The sequence below is a fragment of the Pipistrellus kuhlii genome, unplaced genomic scaffold (assembly GCF_014108245.1).
Source record: "Pipistrellus kuhlii isolate mPipKuh1 unplaced genomic scaffold, mPipKuh1.p scaffold_m20_p_2, whole genome shotgun sequence".
NCBI classification, from domain to species: domain Eukaryota; kingdom Metazoa; phylum Chordata; class Mammalia; order Chiroptera; family Vespertilionidae; genus Pipistrellus; species Pipistrellus kuhlii.
The window spans coordinates 94982161-95005413 of record NW_023425515.1 but is presented as its reverse complement, the minus strand read 5'-3'; the positions used below and the strand labels follow the sequence as shown (position 1 = coordinate 95005413).

At 37.6% G+C, this 23253-nt stretch overlaps 1 protein-coding gene across 1 annotated transcript in view; it reads left to right on the top strand.

The window, feature by feature from the left end:
• The first annotated feature begins 223 nt into the window (after window positions 1-223).
• AGTR1 (angiotensin II receptor type 1) overlaps window positions 224-23253 on the top strand; it is a 51728-nt gene continuing 28698 nt past the window's right edge. The window contains exons 1-2 of the mRNA XM_045584108.1: window positions 224-378; window positions 10667-10749. The gene's annotated coding sequence lies outside the window, so the exon portion shown is untranslated. The remainder of the gene's footprint in view (window positions 379-10666; window positions 10750-23253) is intronic.

Sequence of the window (23253 nt, the reverse complement as noted above, 5' to 3'; positions counted from 1 at the left end):
TGGCACTGGGAATGGCTGCAGCATCATCCCGCTTCCGTTAGCAGCTGGAGAGGAAAAGGGCTGGCCGAGAGGGTCTCATGGGGCGGGGCGGAGGAGGAGGGAATGCAAAACAGAGCCTCGCCCCAGGAACCCAAGCCACAGCAACGCCCCACCCTATAAATTCTGAGCTGCCACTTCCCTAAGGATTCCAGCTCCTGTCAGCCCCGGGCCCAGCTTTCGAGACTGGCGCGCGGCTAGCCGTTCTCCGGGCGCTGCTGAGGGTGCGGAGCGGCCCCGGACCCGGGAGTAGGGCTCCCAGCGGAGCGGAGGCGGCGCGCGAATAACCGCACCAGCGCGACCAGCTCGCCACCCGATGTGCGCACAGAGGCCCGGGCGCTGGTGAGTGGGTGCGGACTGCGGCCGGGTTTGGGGGCATTGGGGCGGAGGTGGCGAGTTTCTTGTCAGGTGTTCCAAATAAGGGCTGACCCGGGAGGGGAGGCTCCTCAGGACCACGCAGAGCGAGTACAGTTGGGGTCCGCGCCCGTCCCGGAGCCGGCGCCCTTCCCCAAATCAGGTGAGGGGCGCGTCTGGGTTCGGAGGATACAATTTGAGTTTGTTTGCTGCGTACCCCCCAAACGTCATTCCGATTTGACCAAACTATTTCGAGTACAAGGGAGAAATCTGTAAAAAAGGGATGAAACCAAGTAAACTCTCTTCAAAAGGCTTTAGCTAACTCCCGTCTCTTAACCTTGACCTGGATGGAAGTGGTCTGACTCCCCCTGGGGCGTCCATTTATTTTAAAGCTGTGCTACTTCTAGGGCGAAATTGCAAGGATCTCCACACTCCCCTCCGCTTCCCAGGAGATGCCCTTGCCCTGCTCATCTACCTTCAGCCTCCCAGCAAACCCTATCTACCGTCCTTGACACAGGACGCCGCCCACCCTGTGGTAAACTCTCCCACCTTCAAGTTTCCTAAGGTGTCCTTTGATTCATCAAATTGGGGATGGAAGAAGCCCACGTGTCTCCACACCTTAATCCCCATGGCGTAGGCCAGTGCACAGTCCTGAGTAGGGCTTTTAGAAGCAGCTCTTGCTTGCTCCTTTCCTCCACTCTGCCTGCCTGTTCAGTGCCCCACTCCCAGTATCTTAACGGTCCAGCTGATCTCTCCACAGGGCCAGCCTGCTGAAGTGTTCAGAAGACCTCAGCAAATCTTTCCCAAACTGTCTCCTGCTACCCCTTTGTCTTTGGGCAGCTTTAAAGACCTGGCTATTGAATCCATCTGGGTCATCTTTACCAAATCTCGGTTTGCTATGAGTCATATACATCAAAGCCTACTACCGCTCTCAGAAGCATTCTTTCTGGGTGAAAGTCTGGGTGCTCTCTTTCCTCTGGGATCACTTTCAGGACTTAGCTACATTTATTTCTAGTGTCATTCCAGAAGGAGAAAGGAACAATGAGGGAGGCAAGTAATCTGGCACCTTGCTGTTTCATGTTTATAATTTTGCAGAACAACTTGCACCTCCTCCTGAAGGTGCCTCATCCCCAACATGTCTCTCTTGGTGGTTATTACCTGAGGGGTCTGGGCCCAAGGCATTTGCTCCCCTTAGCATAAGCTGTAGCCCCTTGTAATCTTCTCTAAAAAAGAACTGACAGGTCTCCGTAGTGTTTCCCTAGCTCTGAAGGCCCTGACCTGGATGGGTAATCCCTCCTCAGGTGCTCTGGATGCCACTCGCCTTTCTGGCAAACAGTACAGGGCAAGGGAGCCTGGAGCAGGGAAGAGACTCCCACTTAACTAGCTGGGTGCTACTGCACAGCTCTGAACCTCAAGTCTCTCTCTTAAGTTTCCCTCCACAAATAAAAGTCTTTGATTCCATTTGTTTCTTATTTATTATTTGAAAATAAGTATAAAATAATTACCCTTTTAGCCCAAGTTTGGGCTTTTAAAAACTGTCAAAGTAACTTCCCTGATAAATGACCTGCTCTGGAAAAATCAGTAGGTCTTTCTTTGCTGGCTCTGTGTCCATGACACAACTTACGACTAGCAGTTCCTATAATCTGACCTGAGACCCTGGAGTGGCCCCAAGTCACTAGGTCTCAACATTTGCTAAAGGCAAGTGATTATTAGAGTTAAGTTTTTGTCTATTCTGTCTCTCCTTTCTTGTCTTACATCACTGGTCTTTGTGCCCATCATGAGGCCTTGATTTCTGGTTCAACTCTTCTTTGTCCTTGAAACGAATCAGCTACTCCATCATCCAACACAGATGAAAACTGGTTTTCTTCCATTGATTCCACTGGTGCCAAATAAGATTCAACTTCTTTATGAGTTAGAAAGTGTCTTTCAGTCATTGTTGCTTTGGCCAGGCTCCCAATCCTGAGAGCTCTGAATTTAAATATTTTCTGTCACTTTTGAGCCTGGTTTAGTGTTCAAAAAACAACAGAACTGTGGATTGCTGTTTTCTTATTGTGGCTGTTTTTCTAGTTTGAGGTAAGAATTGTATGAGTGTACATGATTTAGGGGTTTTACTCCTGCATATACTGTTATTATTACTCGGGCTAATTATTTGCCCCATGTTCATGGGAAAATAATAAAAGAATATATATTCTGCCTCTTACCAAAAGGCCAAGTAAAATACCACTTGAAACACATAGTATAAATGCATGATGCATGTCTCCTACAGTTTTGTCTGTGTTGTCACAGTGTTCATTTCAAGCGGCTGCCTGAGAGTTGCTCTATTTTGCTTTCGAATTTGCTACAGGGACCAAGATCAAGTCCCATTACACTTATGTGTTTGGGCTGTGCAGTGCAAGCTCCTGGCCTTTCTTCCTAAGCTCATTTGTGTACCTAGTCCTTTTTCTATCCCTCATGACTTTGAATGCCAGAGTCTCCCATGTAGGTCAGCAAATTAAGAATTTTATTTAAATTTGAAGTAAATCTAAGAGTTGAGAGGATTAAAAATCTGTCTTGAAGACACACTGTGGCAATAAACAAATCAGAGCCAGAGTAACATTTGACAAAGTATTCAGGCCAGGTTAAGAATTCTTTCTCCCTTGTTCACTCTACAAATCAATTTTTAAACCCATCGCATTGGAAAATGCTCATTCTTCTTCAGAATAAGCTTTTCTTTCAAATCGCCAAAAGTCATAAAGTTACATGATTCGTGTTTCTTCTTACTAGGTGCTTATTCAAAGTCTAATAAAACTTCCATAAGAAAAAGTAAATTTTATTTTATTTTCAGTCTAAATTTAGTTATTACTTTATATTTTCTATTTTATTCATGATATGAATTTATTCTACCAAGAGTCAACTCTTCAATGGCTTAATCTATAAAGCCAACTTAAATCAAGGAGTATTTAAAAGGATTTAAGGGCCGGAACCGGTTTGGCTCAGTGGGAGAGCATCAGTCTGCGGACTGAAAGGTCCCAGGTTCGATTCCGGTCAGGGGCATGTAAGTTGGCTGCGGGCACATCCCTGCTAGGGGGTGTGCAAGAGGCAGCTGGTCGATGTTTCTCTCTCATCTACATTTCTAGCTCTCTATCTCTCTCCCTTCCTCTCTGTAAAAAATCAATAAAAAAATATTAAAAAAATAAAATAAAATAAAAGGATTTAAGGTAATATTGAACTAATATGGCAAGTAAGTGCCATCATCCTACTAAAGCTCTAAAATACGTTTCAATCACACACACACACACACAAAAAAATATGAAGAGCTATAAATTTGCCTGATGTGTTATTAGTTAGTGATTACTTTAATGGCAAAGTTGACAATTGGAAATAGAAAACAGTATATATTTAGAATAGTCACGGAAATGACAAGTGAATCTTGGTCTTAGGTAGGTCTGTGTAATATTAAAGTTTTGCTCTTTGACTTTTATTTTCTTCATAGTAGATATCCATAGGGGAAAAATTTCCTTGTGTATGAAAACCAAATTGTCTTTCAAAATATTTCACTAACAGAGAATTCATTATATACTATAAACACTGTAGAACTGTTTATTTTACATTATTCTTATAGCTCAATTTAGAAGCTTCGTTTTTTTTTTTCTTTTGTTTGTTTGGTTTCTAAAATAGGTGCATCATATAAGTACAACCAATGGACATAAAGCTCTGGGGAGGGAGGGGATGGGTGGGAGGGAGGGAGGGGGGAAAATAAAATAAAATTAAAATTAAAAAAAGAAAAAGAAACAGTCTTGTGGAAGCAAAAGAAATAAAAAAATAAAAATAAATAAAAATAAAATAAAATAGGTGCATCATCTAAATGTCTTAAGCAGAAATAAGTGTCTAGAATCAGCCAGTTCTTGTTAGAAGTTCCTCCCTGTACCCAAGAACACTTTAAATTGTATTGCTAGTCTCATGTTTAATTTTCTAACATTTACAAGTTTGGAAAATGGGTAAGAAATGCATATGCTTTGTTCTTCATAATCTCATTTTGCCTTCATATTTCAGGTCCCAATTCTAGATGTTTAAAAAATTTAAAATCACAGAATTAATAATCCTTTAGTTTGTGTCAATTCTCATGTGATTTCTTGTTCATATTATACATATAAACATTGCTTTTGTTCCTTCACCAGATGATGTGAAAATCTTATTTAGATTAGTGTATTTAGTACTTTGAATGGTTAACTTCAGAGTAAGAGTATTAGAGAATTACATATATGGTATACACTCTTAAAGGCAGTTTATGATTGCTAATTTGCTTTTTTAGCTTTCTTTAGATATTCCCCATGCTATATTAATCAAAGTCCTCTTTTCTGCCTTGGAAAATGAAGAATTTCACCTATGAAATAGATCAATTATAGTATCAACAATAGAAGACACTTACAGAGAGAATACTGTGAATCTAGTGATATTAACCCCCCAAAGACACATCAAAGTAAAAAAATTATCTTTGTCCTAGAAAAATGTTGTTCAAGCTAAGTACATATTTAGATATGGGTTTCTTTAATCATCTCAGTACTGCTGGGGTAGGAAGCCGTTTAAAAACAACTCTTCTCCTGTCCACCTATCAGACCAGGTGGAATGCTTCATGTGGTCACATTGCTTGATTCCGTCACTTCCAAGATAACCACAACAGCCTTCCCTTCCCCGCGGGATTATGACTCCTTTGACAGTATGGGCCACATGTTATATGTGGGCCAAATATCCTTGTATTTTATTACTAAGTGCTCCACAGTTACTTGCTTACTCTTCGTGGTTTCTTTATTTTCTGCTAAAGCTACAGAAGATGTTAAATACTTTTTTAGATCCCTGTATTTTAGAAGAAAAATGTTAGAAACCATTTTTCTAATTTAATTTAAGTACATCATCCTGCTATAATACAATGACTTAAAATTGATGATGTAGTCTTACTAATTGGGGAATTAAGTATTAATCCCATTCTTTAGTCTTAAGATGTAATGGCAAGGAGCAAGTAGAGGATAGAATAAGAAAAAGAGAAATGAAGAATAAAACATTGACATGGTTCTAAAGATGTTAGGGATCAAGTAAAGCAAGTATATTACAATCACTTTGGGAGCGTTTTAAATTGAATACATGTTGTCTGCATGTTCCTTTCTGCCACTTCCCCTTCTTTCTCTTTGAGAAGCACTGTGTTACAGTTTAGAGAGCAACCATCCACAATTATCTCAGATGTCAAGGTCCACAGACCAGCATCATGGATATCACTAAGAGCTTGTTAAAGATACAGAATCTCAGACCCGACCTGGACTCATTGAATAGAAATATGCATTTTAACAAGATCCCCAAGTAATTCAAATGCACATTAAAGTTAGAGAAGCACAACAACAACCTGTGACTTGTTCAACTAGAGGTTATTTTCTTGTGTTTTTTTTTAAATAAACATTTTAAAGAAAGTCATTTGCACGTGTAATGTGCCAAATACAGTGTTCAGTCTTTAATTTAATTTAATCTTCACAACATCTTTATGAAATATCCACTGCTTTATCTTCACTCTGTACATCAGCATTCTGAGTAATAAGAAGATAAGTAGTTCACCCAAGTGCAGTAAGTTGGAGATTGAATATTTAAACACAGGGATTCAGATTGCTGTGCTCTTAGGTTCCACCCTCACTGTATATTCTACACTCAGCTGCCTCCTTTTTAAGCCAACTAATTATTTGAGAATTTACTTAAACTTTTTATATGAATCTGTTTCCATCATGGGGGAAAAGAAGATCTATTTTATTTTAGTTGTAATATTTGCCTATCATCTTACATTTAAGTACAATAATGAAGTCTATAAATTTCTTCTTTAGTTGGGAAATAAATAGTAAAACTATGGCAACCCATTTTGAAACTTAAGGTTTGATATCTCTATTTTTCCTCATAACTTAAGTTTACTGTTTTTTACCTTTTGTTGTTTTGATTATATGAAAAAAAGTTCTCTCTTGATTTGAACATGATATTCCTTATATACATAAACTGTTCATTCTAATTCAAATTATATATAATTCTTTCAACTTTCAATATAAACACTTATATACAAGCAATTGTTTACAAAACTGTAGTTGAATATATTGTAGTTACTAACCAGTCAGTCTGCAAGCTAGTGCTAACTTATTTTAACCCAGTGACTCCACAAATGCTTCCGCCTCTGAACCCTTTCTCCCAGGCATGTCAATTCTCTGACAGCTGTCAGTGCGTCTGGCCCGATGGCTGTTGTTTTGATAGAGGATCATTGATGTTGCTCGAAAGACTGAGGTGAGTCTGGGTTCCTTATGATCATAGTTGAGAGGAAGGATATGTCATCAGGATTGAGAAGATACAATTTTCTCAGTCATGAAAGGACATATTCTCAGGAGACAGAATTTTACTAGCTGCTTGGATCTGGAACTTTAGATGTACAGGCAGCACCAATGGTAAATCATCTAACTTGTAAGTTACTGGTTAAATCAAAATCCAGGGGAAGTAGTGTCCAAGGGACAGCTTGCACATAGCAGTCAGTTTTTTCTTAGAGCTGACATGAGATCCTCTCATGACCCCTTTTGAGTCCTGCTCATCTCACTAAGCCCAAATATTTGTGACTGTGGCTGAATATATTGTACTATACACTAGTTTGTGTGTGTTTTTTTAATAAATAAATGGAAAAAGTATCATCATTTCTTCCAGTAAACTTCATACATTTACAATTTTATCATTACATATACTTTCTTCACATTTTGACCCAAATTATTCTAGTTATCCAATTCAATTGCATTGTACCAACTTCTGAATATATGTGGTTTGCCCCTAGAACAAAATATTCCATCACCCAACTTTAATAATCTAATTCTTTCCAATCAAATTACATCACTTCACATAAAAGATGTTATATTATGATGTCTCTCAGCCCTTAACTGTCACACAATTAATTACTGCCACCTTATCAGGAATGAAAAAGAACCTGATATGATTGCTATGTAATGATTTCATGAATGTGTCCTGGCCTCTGATCTATTATGTCAGTGGTAGGCAAACTGCAGCTCTCAAGCTACATGCAGCTTTTGGCCCCTTGAGTTTTTATCAAAGGCCAGCTTAGGAGTACCCTAATTAAGTTAATAACAATGTACTTACCTATATAGTTAAAAATGTAGCTCTCAAAAGAAATTTTAATTGTTGATATTTGGCTCTGTTGACTAATGAGTTTGCCGATCACTGTACTAAGTTAACAGAAGATATTTTTGAGAGAAACACAAGTCTATTTATATTTTTTAAATTCCCATTATGTTAAGCCATATAATGGAACATTATGCTGTATAGCCATAATGTATTTATATAAATATATGTATTTAATATATAATATATATTAAAATATTTAATAGCAAAGAAAGGTAATCATAAGTGAATAAAACATAAATACTGAGTGTGATACAGATTGTATATGTATTTGGTAGATTCTAGTCAAGGTTCCATTAAGATCTTACTTAGGTCTTTGGTGTTCTAATAAAAAAAATTAGGTATATTGGCACTGATTTGTGAATAAAATCACTTATAAGTTTTTCAAATGCCTATGTATTTGTAGAACAGAAAACAAAGACTAGAAAATATATATAACAAATATTAAAAGTTCTTGAAGGTTATTAAGATTAAGGCTACTAAGATCAAAGGTGACTTTTTTCTTTCCATTTTTTTTATGGGCTTTCAAAATTTCCAATAATGGACCTCTATTACTTTTATATTTCTTACTTTCTGTTTGTCTTAGAATTTCTGTTACTTTTCTTCTAACCCACTCTAGATTTTAAATCTTAAGACAACCACTACGAATTCTCTGAAGAATAACACTGACAAATCTGACCCATCTCTAATTTTTCCCCCTAAGATACACTAGAACTTCCCAAGATTCCACAGAATTCATGGTATTTTATAAGAGAAGTTATCTTATGTGAAATTTCTTTTGCTATAAAAAAAAACCCACAAAGAAATAGGGATAAAAATAGATCCTTCTAAATGCCAAAATTCTTCTGTACAACGCTTTAGTAATGTTGATATGTATTGTTTTAAAAAAGTAACCCAATCATAATCTTTCTTATTAACTTTTCAGCTTAAAAAAATTCTTATATAAAAAAAATCAAAATCCATAATGAAAAGCATTGATAAATGCTTTTTTGGCTACATAAAAATATTTTAATGGCTATGTGGTAAATAAATAAATAAATAAATAAATAAATAAATAAATAAAAATACCATAAACAAAATAAAAAGATAAACAGAAACTTGGGAAAGCAATTTGCCACACACTACATGTAAAATTCCATTTTTTAAAAATATATCATGAGCTCTTTAAAATAAGAAACATTGAACAACCAATTTGAAAAATGAGCAAAAGCCATGACTGGCAAACTTGTAAAAGAATAACTATATAAACCAAGAAAGCAAAAAGAATCACAGCCTTTTTTGTAACTAAGGAAATGCAAATCAAAGAAGATGCATACTTTTTACTTATCCAATAGAGAAAAAGAATTTAAGATTTGATAAAAGACAGATTGTTGGTTTCATAAATTAGTATAATTTTTGTGGAAGACATTTTGTAAATATCTTTGTAAAACTTAGAGTATACAAACAATTTGCTTCAATAATTATGTTTGAAACTTATTTTACTGATATATTCAAATAAATATAACAATGCATATGTATAAATATCATTATTGAGGCAATTTTCTTAAGCAGCTTAAAAGGGAAACTGAAAAGAAAAAAAAATCAAACAAACCTTAAGTCCATTAATAGTGGACTGGTTAAATAAGTTATTATGTATCAGTGGAATAAATATAATATAGCACAGTACTCAAAATGAAGGAAGCAGACCTGGCTTGTTTGCTTAATGGTTAGAGCATCAGTCTAAGGCACATGTGTCAAACACAAGGCCCGCGGGCCAAATCCGTCCCGCCAGGCCTTGCAATGTGGCCCGCACTGCGCTGTCATCATTGCACTCCGCTGCGTTTCCATCACAATGACAGTTTATGACTGTTCAGTAAACCATTCGGCCCGCGATTTAGGCTGGATTTTAGATTTTGGCCCCTTCTCTGATTGAGTTCGACACCCCTAGTCTAAGGACTGAAAGGTCACAGGTTTGATTCCCTATCAAGTACATGTACCTCAGTTTCAGGTTCCATCCCTGTCCCTGTTCAGGGTGAGTGTGGGAGGCAACCATTCAATGTACCTTTCTCACATCTCTCACTCTCTCCCACCCCTTTTCCCTCACTTCCACTCTCTCTCTAAAGATCAATGGGGGGAAAATCCTCAGGTGAGGAATACAAATTAAAAACACACATGAATGAGGCAGGTTTATATATAATACACTGATGTTGAAAATTCTGCTAGGCATATTATTAAGTTAAAAATAATAAAGCAAAGAGTAGAATAGTAAAATGTTAATAGGATGTGTAATTTTTTTTAAATGTGGATATAAACATGTATATACATGTAAATATATTTTCTAAAAGTCCTAAAAGGATACATAAGAAACTATTAGTAGGAAGTATCCCTGTGGGATGTGGATCCAGAGAGACAATTGGAGAGGGCTAGGAGACATATTCTTTTAAAGTATACTCCTCTGTAACTTGACATTTATCTCACAAGTTTATATTCTATGAACTATAAAAACAAAGATCTTTTAAAATATGTTTAAAATGATGGTTCAATAACACTGTATAAGCTTTGTATTAAAAATAAGTATTTATCAAAGTTTAACTAGACTCAAATAAAATTCAAATATATTATATTTATTTTTAAATAGCTATATTTTTGTGGAATTATGATAATTCATTTCTTATTTTTATTTAAATCTATTTTCTTACATTTCAATAATGCATGTGCATTCTTTGTATAAAACATTGAACCAATTTAAGTCCCACCATCCAGTGATAACCACATTTATATTTGGTGGAATATTTCTTATACAATAGTTAGTAGTTATGTCTACAGAAATGATTTAGAATAAAACTACAATATTTTACATGAAAATATTCTACTTCTTATTCTCTAATATGTGTCTACTAGGGCTGGGGAGGATGTGGAGCAGAAGCAGAGGATGAGATCCCACAACAGGGTAGCCATTCAGTGCAGCCTGATTCTGTATAAGATGATGTCCTCAGTGGGGACCAGATGACTTCATTCCCTCCAAAAACACTCATAAAATGTAGTATTAATGTTTACTCTGTAAATTAAAAAATAAAATCTGACCATATTTAGTGAATCTCACTAATTTTTTTTCCAGATCTGGTACCTCATAAATTGGTTTAAAATGGCTGGACCTTTATCTGAGTAAGTCACTGAAGCCACCCCAGAAACTGCATCAAGGTAAATACCTAATATCTGTAGCACTGTATCTGTCAGGAGCTTTCTGTAATGCATCAACAGTAGAGGTAACACAGAAAGCCACACAAATCCCTGTCCAGTGATAGAAACAGAAGAAGCAGAAAAGAAGGAAATTCCAGCTGTACCCTTCCAGTAGACAGCTTAAGAACACATATATACTCAGAGGAGTTTAAATGCAGCTGGTGTCAAAGTTACCAGGATATCCAGGTATAAATTGGTGTTAAACCATGTGAAAGATCTGCAGTCCCTTGTGACAGAGACTGCCCTCCCAGTGTGTGATGGCTCTCCATGTGGCACAACTCCGTGCTTTGGAAGAACCAGAGGAATGCTGTGCCCTCTCATTGCCACAAGATGGGAGAATTGTCCTTTGAGATGCCCCAGCATTGACTTCCAGAAGCACATCAACTTTAAAATTTGATCTGCTCACCTTCTGAAAAGCCACATGCATCAGTCTCATTCTTACAAAGGCCCCCTTACTCCATTAAGAAACAGGGAAAATTGCACTGTGAGGTTGGAGATAGAAGTTCCCTTTAATGCCCATGCTGGCTAAGGCCCTGGTATGCAGAAATCCCTGGAGTAACGGGGCATCACACTCAGAACCTTTGTTGGCTCAACTCCTGTCAAATGAGTTTCATACAAATAAAACTCCTAAGTTTACCCAGCTTGCAAGATTTTTTTTCCCCCCTGATAAAAACTGAGCTCAAAGAGCAAGACCTCAGCTTCCCAAATAACAGGAGCAATGCTCCCTAATCCCTCTAGGAGGAATGAAAAGAATAGCTTCCTCCTTCTGATTATATGTGATTGCACCTTATCAAAGTAGAAGGTAGCTAGGATAGGTGATGGGAAGGTTGACAAACTTCCTGGGACTTTATTATTTGCTGGATTGGCAAGTAGGAAATGCTTGCTGGAGGGCACTCCATGGTGGTGTTAGGAAACTATTTAGGACTGCTTTAATCTTGGGAGATAAAAATAGCAACATTCCACAGAGTTCTGTTGCTGAAATCTTTAGGGCTGTGTGTGTGTGTGTGTGTGTGTGTGTGTGTGTGTGTGTTTAAACCTAGGAAGCTACACTGCATATTTTCAGCAAAAATCCAGCTCTGGAGAAAGTGTTTAAAATATATGTCCTAGTTAAGAAGACACTAAGACAAGAAGCTTTATTTTACCTCCTAAGAATACTTAATAGAAGGAGCTCTTGGTCCCTAACAGCCCATCTGCCTTCCTGTGAAAGAAGCAGGACAGTGATGCCTGGAAAGGAGGCTGGGACCAGCCACTCTTTTGCTTGTTGGAAGCCCTCAGTTTCTAACATTCACAATTACATTTTGCTTACAAATAGCAAAACATTGAAGAAAACATTGTAAAATGTAAAGCTTTTTTCAAAATTTTAAATTTGAGATGAACAGTCAAAACATGCTTAATTCTCAGTTATTTTTTATTTGTTAAAAAATTGATGCTGCCCCATATGGGTGGCTCAGTGGTTGAGCATCCACCTATGAGCCAGGAAGTCATGGTTCAATTCATGGTCAGGGCACATGCCTAGGTGGTAGCTTGGTCCCCAATAGGGGGCATGGGGAAAGTAGGCAATCAATGGTTCTCTCTCACCATTGATGTTTCTATTTCTATTTCCCTCTCCCTTTTTCTCTGAAATCAATAAAAACATTTTTTTTAAATGATGCTAGCCAAAACTGGTTTGGCTCAGTGGACAGAGTGCCAGCTTGCGGACTGAAGGATCCCAGGTTCAATTCTGGTCAAGGGCAAGTACCTTGGTTGCAGGCACATCCCCAGTGAGGGGTGTGCAAGAGGCAGCTGATCAATGTTTCTCTCTCATCAATGTTTCTCTCTATCCGGGTCTCTTCCTCTCTGTAAAGGGTCAATAAAATATATTAAAAAAAAAAAAAAAAAAAAAAAAAAAAAAAAAAGATGCTGTACCAATTCTGCCACTAACTAGCAATTTTACCTTTGGTTTCCTGTGAGTTCATCTCCAAAGCCCCCATCCCAGCCCATGGGCATTATATTGAAATACAATTTTATAGAACCAAAAGAATTTCGGTTTAAATCTACTTATGAAAATGGGGGAAACCTGATTGGGATAGTTAAAAGAATAAAGACCATATTTAGTGGCTTAACACCTATAGACCTGCACTGATCAATATGATTGCTACTTGCCACATATGGCTATTTTAATTTAAGTATAAATTATTTATAATTAAATGAAATTAAAACTTCAGTTCTGCAGTTGTATTAGCTACATTTCAAGTGCTCAGAAGGTGCATGTAGTCAGTGACTGCAGCAAACTTCTATTGGCAAAAAGATTGTATGCTTTCTTAAACTTATTTGAAATTTAAAATCATTTTTAAATTCCAATTTTCTGAGTAGTTGGTTATCTGGTATATGGTTTTCACAGGCACCCTTTTCTTTTTCCTGTTTAGTTGCTTATTAAAATACAGGAAATGAAGTCTTTCATGAAATGACACATAAAGATTTTTCAATATCAAATTTTCTTACAACCTAGTCAGTAACAATAGAACCGATGTGTATATGTACTAAGGCAGCGTGTTCAAAACACTGTCACCTGTACAAAATCTGCTCAGCTTTGAACACCCTCCAAGAGTCCAAACTTCCTATACATTTGGCAAATGGAGCAACATTTTGAAAATATAGCCTAGATCAGCTCTAAAAATAGCTGATAAATTTCACAATTGCTATACAAAAATTATTTTTGAGAAGTACTTAAAGTTGTGTTTTTGGTTTTTTGTTTGTTTTAAAGTCAGGCTTTTAAAAAAAAAAAAAAAGAAAAAGAAAAAAAAGGTCACCCTCTAGTAATAAAAAACTGTCCCATATGCTTGAACTTATTTTGAAAATATACAGCAATACGGCCCTAGCTGGGTAGCTCAAGTGATGAGAGCATCATCCCAATACACTAAGGCAGTGGGTTAGATTCCCAGTCAAAGCACATACAAGAAACAATAAATAAGTGCATAAATAAGTGGAACAACAAAGCAATATTTTTCCCTAGCTGGTTTGGCTCAGTGGATAGAGTGTCGGCCGGCAGACTGAAGGGTCCCAGGTTTGATTCCAGTCAAGGGCACATGCCCAGGTTGTGGGCTCAGTCCGAAGTAGGAGCATGCAGAAGGCAGCCAATCAATTATTATCTCATCACTGATGTTTCTCTATCTCTCCCTTCCTCTCTGAAATCAATAAAAGTATATATATTTAAACAAAAAACATACTGCAATACCATTTAAGAGAAAACATATGTAAATGTCTCAATTTACAGAACAAAAATTTCATCATGTGAACAAAATTCTTTCCAAGAAATCTCTGAAACAAACCATTCAGAGCAGAGCCATTCCTTGGGCAATGTTTTCTCCTAAGCATGACTGCTATCAGTCTAATGATACCTAAACCATGTTAATATCATCTTGGAATTAACATACCTAGAATATCTAAGTACTGAGAGGACGACACTGAAGCCACAAAGGCAGAGGCTTGCCCAGAGCCATGCAGGCCATTCCAGGACTTCCAGCTCCTAGGCCATGCTCTTTCCATTTCATCCTTTTGTGCTTCCAGGATATGATTCCAAACTGACAGCATCCAAGGAGCTTCAAAAAAATACTGCTGTCTGTGTTCTACTCCAGATTCCTGATTTATTCATTCAGGAATGTAGCCTGGGCTCTGACACTTGGAAAATATTCCCAGGTGATTCTAATATATGGACATGATTGGGACTTGTCAAATGGAACATATCACATGGGAAATTTTCAGCTCTGTAGGTTCCTGCCTTTTTTAAAAAAAAACAATAATTATAGTCATATTAGTGAATATAATTTTTGGCTAATAACCTATCTGTACAGCCTCTAGTTTACTGTTTCTAATTCACCATGGACTTTTAAAAATGCTAACTAAAACCTATTAAAACTGGATACAAGATAAAAATAAATCTCTGCTCAGTGAAAATCAGGTTCCTTCATCTGAATTTACTTTGGTATAGTCTTAGTATCTTGTAAGCCTTTCAAATGCAGCCAATTATGGAAACAGTTTGGCAATTTCTTACAAACTTAAATAAATGCTTATTAACCAACTTCCTCTACTTTCTGGTATTTACCTAGGAAACATAAAAATATATGTTCACACAAAGACCTAAACATGAATATTTATAACAGCTTCTTTCATAATTACTGAAAACTGGAAACAATCCAAATGTGTACCCACAGGGAAATGAAAAAAGACACTGTGCTCCATGCACATGATAAAATGCCACTCATAAAAAAATAAAAAATAAAATAAAATGCCACTCGGCAGTGAAAAGAGCAAACTAAGGCTATACCCAGTAACAGAAGCACACAGAATATGCTAAATGCTGTGTGATTCCATTTATATGACAGTCTGAGAAAGGCAATACTATTAGGACAGAAACCAATCAATAACTGCCAAGGACTGAGATTGGGAGGAGGGGATAAGGAGTGTAAGGGATTTTGGAAGATGATGAAAATATTCTGTATATTGACTGTAATGGTTATTACACTGCTGATTACCATTTATCAAAACTCATCAAACTACTTTAAAAGGGTGAATTTTACTAGTGTGTGGGTATACACACAGACACACACACACACATATCGTCTACACTAATAAAAGAGTAACATGCTAATTGCCATACTTTTGCAACGCCCACCAGTCAATCAGGAGTATGCAAATTAACCCACAATCTTTGTTGGTTAATTTGCATACACAGGCGCTGAGCAGCAATGGGTGTGCCACACCACCCCAGCCACTTCGGGTGGGAAGGCAGAAAGGTGGCTCCAACCAGAGCAAAGGCAGTGCTGGCAGCCAGGGGAAGGAAGGCCCATTCTTGCATAAATCTTCATGCATCAGTCCTCTAGTTTATAATAAAAGGTTAATATGCAAATTAGCTGAATGGTGGAACCACTGGTCGCTATGATGCGCATTGACCACCAGGGGGCAGAAACTCACACAGGAGCTGCCCCCTGGTGGTCAGTGTGTTCCCCCTGTGGAGCTCAGGCAGAAGCTGGGCTCATGGCTGGAGAGTGCAGTGGCAGTGGCAGGAGCCTCTCCTGTCTCCTTTGCAGTGCTAATGATATCTGATGTTGTAAATCAGACATCCCCTGAGGCTCCTGGACTGCAAGAGGGTGCAGGTCAGGCTGAGGGATACCCAACTCTCTTCCCCCAGTGCATGATAATTCATATATATATATATATATATATATATATATATATATATATATTTAAGTAAATCTGACTTTAGAAAAGTATATAAAATATTTTTAACATTTTAAAGTCAGAGGTTACTGGTTTCTTAAAAATTGTAAAAAGAGGTACACAGTTATATTGAGTTAATATATGACTGTTGGCTTTTTTTTACCTTTATCTCTGACCTTTCTGAGAAAGAAACACTAAAAAAGATTTAGGGTCATTTTCAAAGACCAATATTTCTTTCTTACTATTTATATTCTGTAAGATTTTTTTTTTTTATAATTACAGGAAGGTCTCCATTGTAGAGGCTAAAGTTGATTTATGTTTTTAAGGCAATTGGAAAGCGAAGCAAAATAAATCTTAGTCAACTTATTCTTTTTTTTATGAAAATGTACAAGATATTAGAAGTCTCCATTTTTATTTCCAAATTATGTATATCACAATACTGGTAGTTTGTTCAATTTATTTTAATTGATATAATCACCCCATTATAGTATAGTCTTAAGTTCTCAGTCACCATTTTCCACTAATAGGATCCTATTATTAAAATGTCAAACTCAATTACTTTCCAATCACTTATACCTACTAGTTTAATTACAACTGGCTTCTGGAATAATAGTTGTGTGTCTCACAAAGCAAAAAGTTAAAAACAAATTTGTCTTTGAGTCATTGAAGCATCAAAGATTTGAAATAGCTATACAACCAGCTGTGACAAAGGTATATAAATATTCAACCGATGTTCTATTTGCACACTTAAAAGTACCCTTTATCAATAAAATCATAAATAATAGAATTTCAAACCCAATTTGTAAATATCAAATATGAGTCCTAGAGTCTTACCAATGAAAAATAAAATAAAATAAACATTAGCAATTTGTGAAATGTTTTCAATAAACAAAATTATATCCTTTTGTAGAGTGTACCCCAAATAGCTTATTATTCTACAGAAATATTGTTCCTAGGTTTCAATAATATGCTTAGCACATAACTAACTATGTAGGAGACTAATTTAATTTATATTACTGTTACTATTTTCAACAATTAAAAGAGCTCAGAGAATTAGCCTCTAAATCCAAAGGGTCTGTTTTGTTGCAGAATGAGCTTTTGATTAGTACCAAAAGTGTTGTCATATTCTCCCTTTAACTAGCTGGTAATTCTCATAAAGACATTTAAGAAGATTGAACATATAAGAATAATTTTTTAAATTCCAGAAAGGTCTAGGATATTTTAGAAATCCTATATAATAAAGAGGTAATATGCAAATTACCATCACTCCAACACTCAAGATGGCCACCCCAATGTGGTAAAAAATGCCCCCCCCCCAATGTGGACACTAGAAGGCCACCACCAGTTGACTGTAAGAGGAGGGCAGGTGTGGGTGATCAGGCCAGCAGGGGAGGACAGTTGGGGAGTACCCAGACCTGCAAGAGAGGGAAGTTGGGGGAGACCCAAGCCTGCACAGGAGGGCAGTTGGGGGCAACGAGGCTGGCAGGGGAGGGCAGTTGGGGGTGACCAGGCCTGCAAGGGAAGGCAATTGTGGGGGGGGAAGGGACCAGGCTTTCAGGGAAGGGCAATTAGTGGCCATTGGGCCAGCAGGGGAGTGGTTAGGGGCTGATCAGGCTGGCAATCAGGCAAGCAGGCAGGCGAATGGTTGAGAGCCAGCAGTTCTGGATTGTGAAGGGGGTCCAAAATTGGAGAGGGTGCAGGCTGGGCTGTGGGACATACCGCCCCCCCCCCCCCACCGCATGCACAAATTTCATGCACCAGGGCTCTAGTGTAATAATAATATAATGCATACCTGGCAGAAGGTAACCAGTTAACTGAAACTAGGTCTTCGGCACCTTTAAACAAATGATTAACTCACCCAGGGGCCCTATGCCAGACAACAGGAATAACATCATACCACAAGTCCAACATTCTGTCAGGAGCAGTCTCTCTCCTCCTCTCATCCAGGCAAAGCCAAAATATCTTTTGCACACAGCAGGGGCCTCAGTAGAAAGCCAACAGCTGCTGTAGATAAAACCAGGCAGTAGGTCAAGGCTATCTCTTGACCTAGAGCCTGAGTCTTGGCTCCTTAGGAGTGCTCCCAGGTCAAAGGAGAAGAATGTGGGTGTTTTGCTGCCTCCTGCTCCCTCCAGTGGGGTCAGTGTATAGAGCAGAAGAAAAAAACAACAACAACTGAGTGTGTTCTTCAACAATGCAATGCAAGAAGCCCAACCTGCTTTGACAGTGTTAAAACAATGCGAATTAGTCACTAATGATAACACTAATAGAATAGCCGTATTTTATTCAATTAAACCATTAATGAATGCTTGTCTTCATTTTACACAGCCCATGTTTATCTATTTACAATAGTATACAGCAGGACATTAGAAATGGCCTTGTGGGAAGTTTTAGCCCACAATGCATCAGCTTGGTTTGGGGCAACTGAAGTAGTAGTAGGCTCTTCTTACATTTCTGCTAGGATTTCAAATTAATTAGATGGATAAATTAGACAGACAAAACATACCATCTGAGTTAAAGAAGGAGAAATGGAGTATGTACCCATTAAGTAAAAGAAAAGTTAGACTATGAATAAAACAATAAATTTAAAAAAATGGTCTAGCTTGCTTAAATAGGACAAATTTAATAGACTTAATTTGACATCTTAAAATGAAGAGATCTATGTAATCAATTTTGTGCTTTTTATCTTCTTAGGAGGGTATTTTTATATCTTTAACTTTTATATTTAATCACTTTTTATTTTTTAGTTTTTTTAATTTTTAAGTCATCATCTACCATTACATATTGGCTGATTTTATATATATAATTAAATATCCCAAGAGGATGTAATTCTGCAATCCTTCTTAGCAATTCATCATACCAATTAAGAACCCTTAAGCTAAGTAAAATAATTCATTTCACAGGAAACTTTTATTCAATATCTATTGTATAATTAGTTTTAGTTAACTGTATTAATGAAATGTCACAAATCAATTAGGTTTGAAATAATCAGATGCTGGGAATCCAAGAGAGGCATGTCTCTCACAATTTAGTTGGAAGTCAAATGTAATTAGATTTGATCAGGTGAATGTTTCTGTCCTGATATGGAGTCAGGCACATCCCCAAGCCAAATATATACTAGTAGTTGAAAATGGGTAGAAAAAAACATTATGACCTACAAAATGTCTTCATGGTTCTATTGACCACAAACTGACAGCTGAAATGGGCATTGGAAACTACAGGTAGACAGGTTTTTTTTTTTCAGACAGGCCTGTGGTTTAAATTCCATTTTTTATCTGAAAGCCTTAAAGTGAAATTGTATATGAACATACTACTTGTTACAGATCCCATCATTCCCTAATGCCTTATATTGGGTGCTTCACACATTTATTTAACTGCCCAGATCCTGATGACATTTCAGTTTGCAACCTTCCTGAACTAGAAGTTTGTTATTAAAAGGATGTGGGGTAATCCTAAAGTTTATTTTCTCTTACTCTGAAATAGGAATATCAAAGAAATGTCATGAGAATATGAATCCTGAAAGAATTACATTAAATACAAGTAATTCCTATTTAGGCTACAGTTTGCAACAGATTCTGCTGTGATACATTTAGTAAGTATTTTTGTTATACACCTACATGCCAATCATTGTGCTCAGCACTGAGGATGAAGTGTGAGCAAAGCAGACAAAAAACTTAGCCTCAGAACTTAGTCCCAGTGCATGTTGACAGAGAAACAATCAAGTCAAATATGATATGTAATACAGCAGATTGGATGATTTGGAAAATGGGAATAGAATTAGGAAGCAGTGAGAGGGGAAGGGGCAGTTTTAAAGGGGTGTTTTGAGAAAGCCTCCTTAACAAGGTAGAGGGAACTCTATGGAATCTGGGGGTAGATTGTTCTGGGCAGAGGGTAGAGCAAATGCAAAAGCCCTGAGGCAGTACTGTGCCAGAATATTCAAGAACAGCCAATATCCTAGAAACTATACAAAAGAAACCTGTGGGTTTTTTTTTAATATGTTTTTATTAATTTCAGAGAGGTAGGGAGAAAGAGATAGAAACATCAATGATGACAGAATAATTGATCATGGCTGCCTCCTGCAGGCCCCCAACTAGGGATCGAACCACAACCCAGGCATGTTTCCTGACTGGGAATCAAACCATGAACTCTTGGTTCATAGGTCGTCGATGCTCAGCCACTGAGCACCACTGGCCAGACTGAAAACCTGCATTTGATGTCAGTTCCTCCTGGATACCCAATTGATTTCATTAGTGCCTTTGGTATACTTCAAAGGACTGCCTGACCCTAACCAGTAAACCCATGTCTCTGGGCCTTAAAATAAAACTCTTCAACAACAGAGAGTTAGGGTTGCAGGACATTGCCATTAGATTGCTTTTAATAATAATCCTTATTCTTAGACAAATACACCAATGAACTTAAGTCCTAGTCATACCATTGGATGTAAAATGACTTCATATACCAGTTATTCCATTTAAATTGTTTTATCTTCATGTCTAACATAAATAATTCTAAACAAGAAGATACAGTTGGGATTGTATATGTGGCATTCATCCACATGTAACTAGGAATAAAATTATTTAATGAAAAGTCTGAAATTCAACCAACTGTAAATATGCAGGGTGCTCTGAATGAGAAGGAACAACCCCAACATTGCGCTGTTTTTAGTGTTGGTGTTTTCTTATTATCCCCATGCTTTTTTTTTTCTCTCCTGTTTTGCTATTCTTCAAGATTTCCTAATGAGGATTAGGAAACAGGTGTATTTAACAATTTGTATTTCCAGGTAGAAAACAAGAAAATAAAGACTAATAGTTTCTCTGCTGATAATTTTCTAAGCTCTTCTACTAGTTACTAATTCTAGCAGATAGGGACAATGAAAAAACAACAATCTGTGATTCCAGGCTTTCCCCATGTGCACCACTTTTTTAAACTGCTTTACAGGCTCCCAAAAATGAGAAGTGATCATGAATGAATGAGAAGAAAAATGTAGCTTTCTTTATTCTAGAAAATCAATACTTAATGGTTGGTAAACAATGAAAATATTTTGTACATTTTTGGCACATGTGTAGAGTTTTAGGGTATGTACATATGAAAATGCTGGTTTGATTTCCAAAGAGGTGGTGATACAAGAAGGCTCCTGGAAACTAGGCTATGCCACATTGACAGAAAGATGTGGTTTTGAGGCTTTAACTGCCAGTGTGTGACTGGCTTTTAACTGAAACATGGACCCAAAAGAGCTTTTGGGGCAATTTCAGGTCCTAGTGCTTATTAGTGATAGGAACAGTTAGTTATTTATAACTAGAGGCCTGGTACATAAAATTTGTGCACAGGGAATGTGTGTATTGCTCAGCCCAGCCTACATTCTTTCCAATCTGGGACCCCTTGATTGGGCATGAATGGGCAGTTGGACATCCTTATCACAATCCAGGACTGCTGGCTCTCAACTACTCACCTGCCTGACAGCCTGATCACCCCCTAACCACTTCCCTGCCAGCCTGATCAATGCCTAACTGCTCCCTTGTTTACCCAATTTCCCCTAACTGCCCTCCCCTGCCAACCTTGTCACCCCTAAATGTCCTCCCCTGCAGGCCTTGTCACCCTCAACTGCTCTCCCCTGCTGGCCTGTTAACCCCTATCTGCCCTCCCTTGCCAGCCTGGTCGCCCCTAACTGCCCTTCCATGCAGGCCTGGTCCCTCCCAACTGCCCTCCCCTACAGGCCTGGTCCCCCACAACTGCCCTCCCCTGCAGGCCTGGGACCCCCAAAACTATCCTCTCCTTTAGGCCTGGTTGCCCCCAACTTCCCTCCTTTGCAGGCCTGGTTCCTCCCAACTGCCCTCCCCTGCTGGCCATCTTGTAGTGGCCATCCTGTGTCCACATGGATCTTTGACTACATGGGGGTGGCCATCTTGTGTGTTGGAGTGATGGTCAATCTGCATATTACTCTTTTATTAGATAGGACTAGACAAGAATTTATTTTTCAGTACCCCTCATATCACTGACGTTCAATAAAATCAACCTTGCAAGGAGCTAGGATGTTTTGAGAATATACAATAAGTAACTTCAAGGGAGAGGTTTTACTTCTCTCACACAAAAACATGAGAGTTGGTTTGAATTGATGGGAACCTCTGTCCAGGCAAGTGTTTCTGACTTCAGGATGCACCTCTTTTGTAACTCAAGGGTGTCCTTGTGAATTGCTGCACCAAGGCCAAACTGCCAAGTCTAGTCCTCCTCCCGGTAAAGCCTTTTTACTTGCAAGTCAGTATCTAGTTTTTGTTTTCTTTGGTGCTCATTGCAAAATACAGCAATTCTAATTCTAAATCCAAATAGTATTGGGAAGACAAGTTAGTTAAAATAATGGCTGAAGTTGAGTCAGTATTCTGTCCCTAGGAAAAAAAAGCTAGTCACAGCTTACTTCTCCCACAGAAATATCTCCTGAAAAGAGAGACTATACAGGGAAAGTGATTACTCAGAGTAATGAAAGGGTTGAAAATAGCATTTTGAGCATGATCATGTTGTTTTCATTTCCTGAAGTTGAACAAATTCTTAACTTTAGTTTTTTTAATGGCACTGAAAATTTTTTAAAATGCCAGTTGACTCTTATTTCAATGCAATATTTTGTCTTGTTAATCGGGTAGAATCACAAGTTTAAGTCATCATCTAGATCAGTGTTTCCCAAACTTCTCTCATGAATGATGAGAATCACCTGGTGGAGTTGTTAAAATACAGATTCCTGAATCCCAACTAAGAAGTGCTAAATTGGAATTTTTGGGAATATATAGGTAAAATTGTATACTTAACTTAGTGCTAAAACAATTTTACCTATATGTTCCAAAAAATTCTGGTTTAGCACTTCTTAGTTGGGATTCAGGAATCTGTATTTTAACTTAGAGGCAACTATGATTATTGTCATTGTATTATATTGCTATCTGGTAAGTTTAGACAAAACAGATCAGAGAAAACCATAGTTAAAATCTATTCAATAGACATTTACTTAATACAACAACAATCCCTACAGGCTGGGTTCTTTCATTGGTTTCATTTTTTCACAGACACTGAGCCTAAGGGGCCACATTGCTAACCACTACTAGAACCAAACTAGAATTGGAGACTGACTCCATGGTCCTAGTTGTGATCATTTCTCTCTAAGATGTAACCCATCAAATTCTCCAGAACCTGAGATTTTCCTGTTGCTATTTTAAATTAAGTACTATACTCTCAGTACTATTTTTTAGCATATGCATACATATACAAGTGAATACTGTTAATATTTAAGTA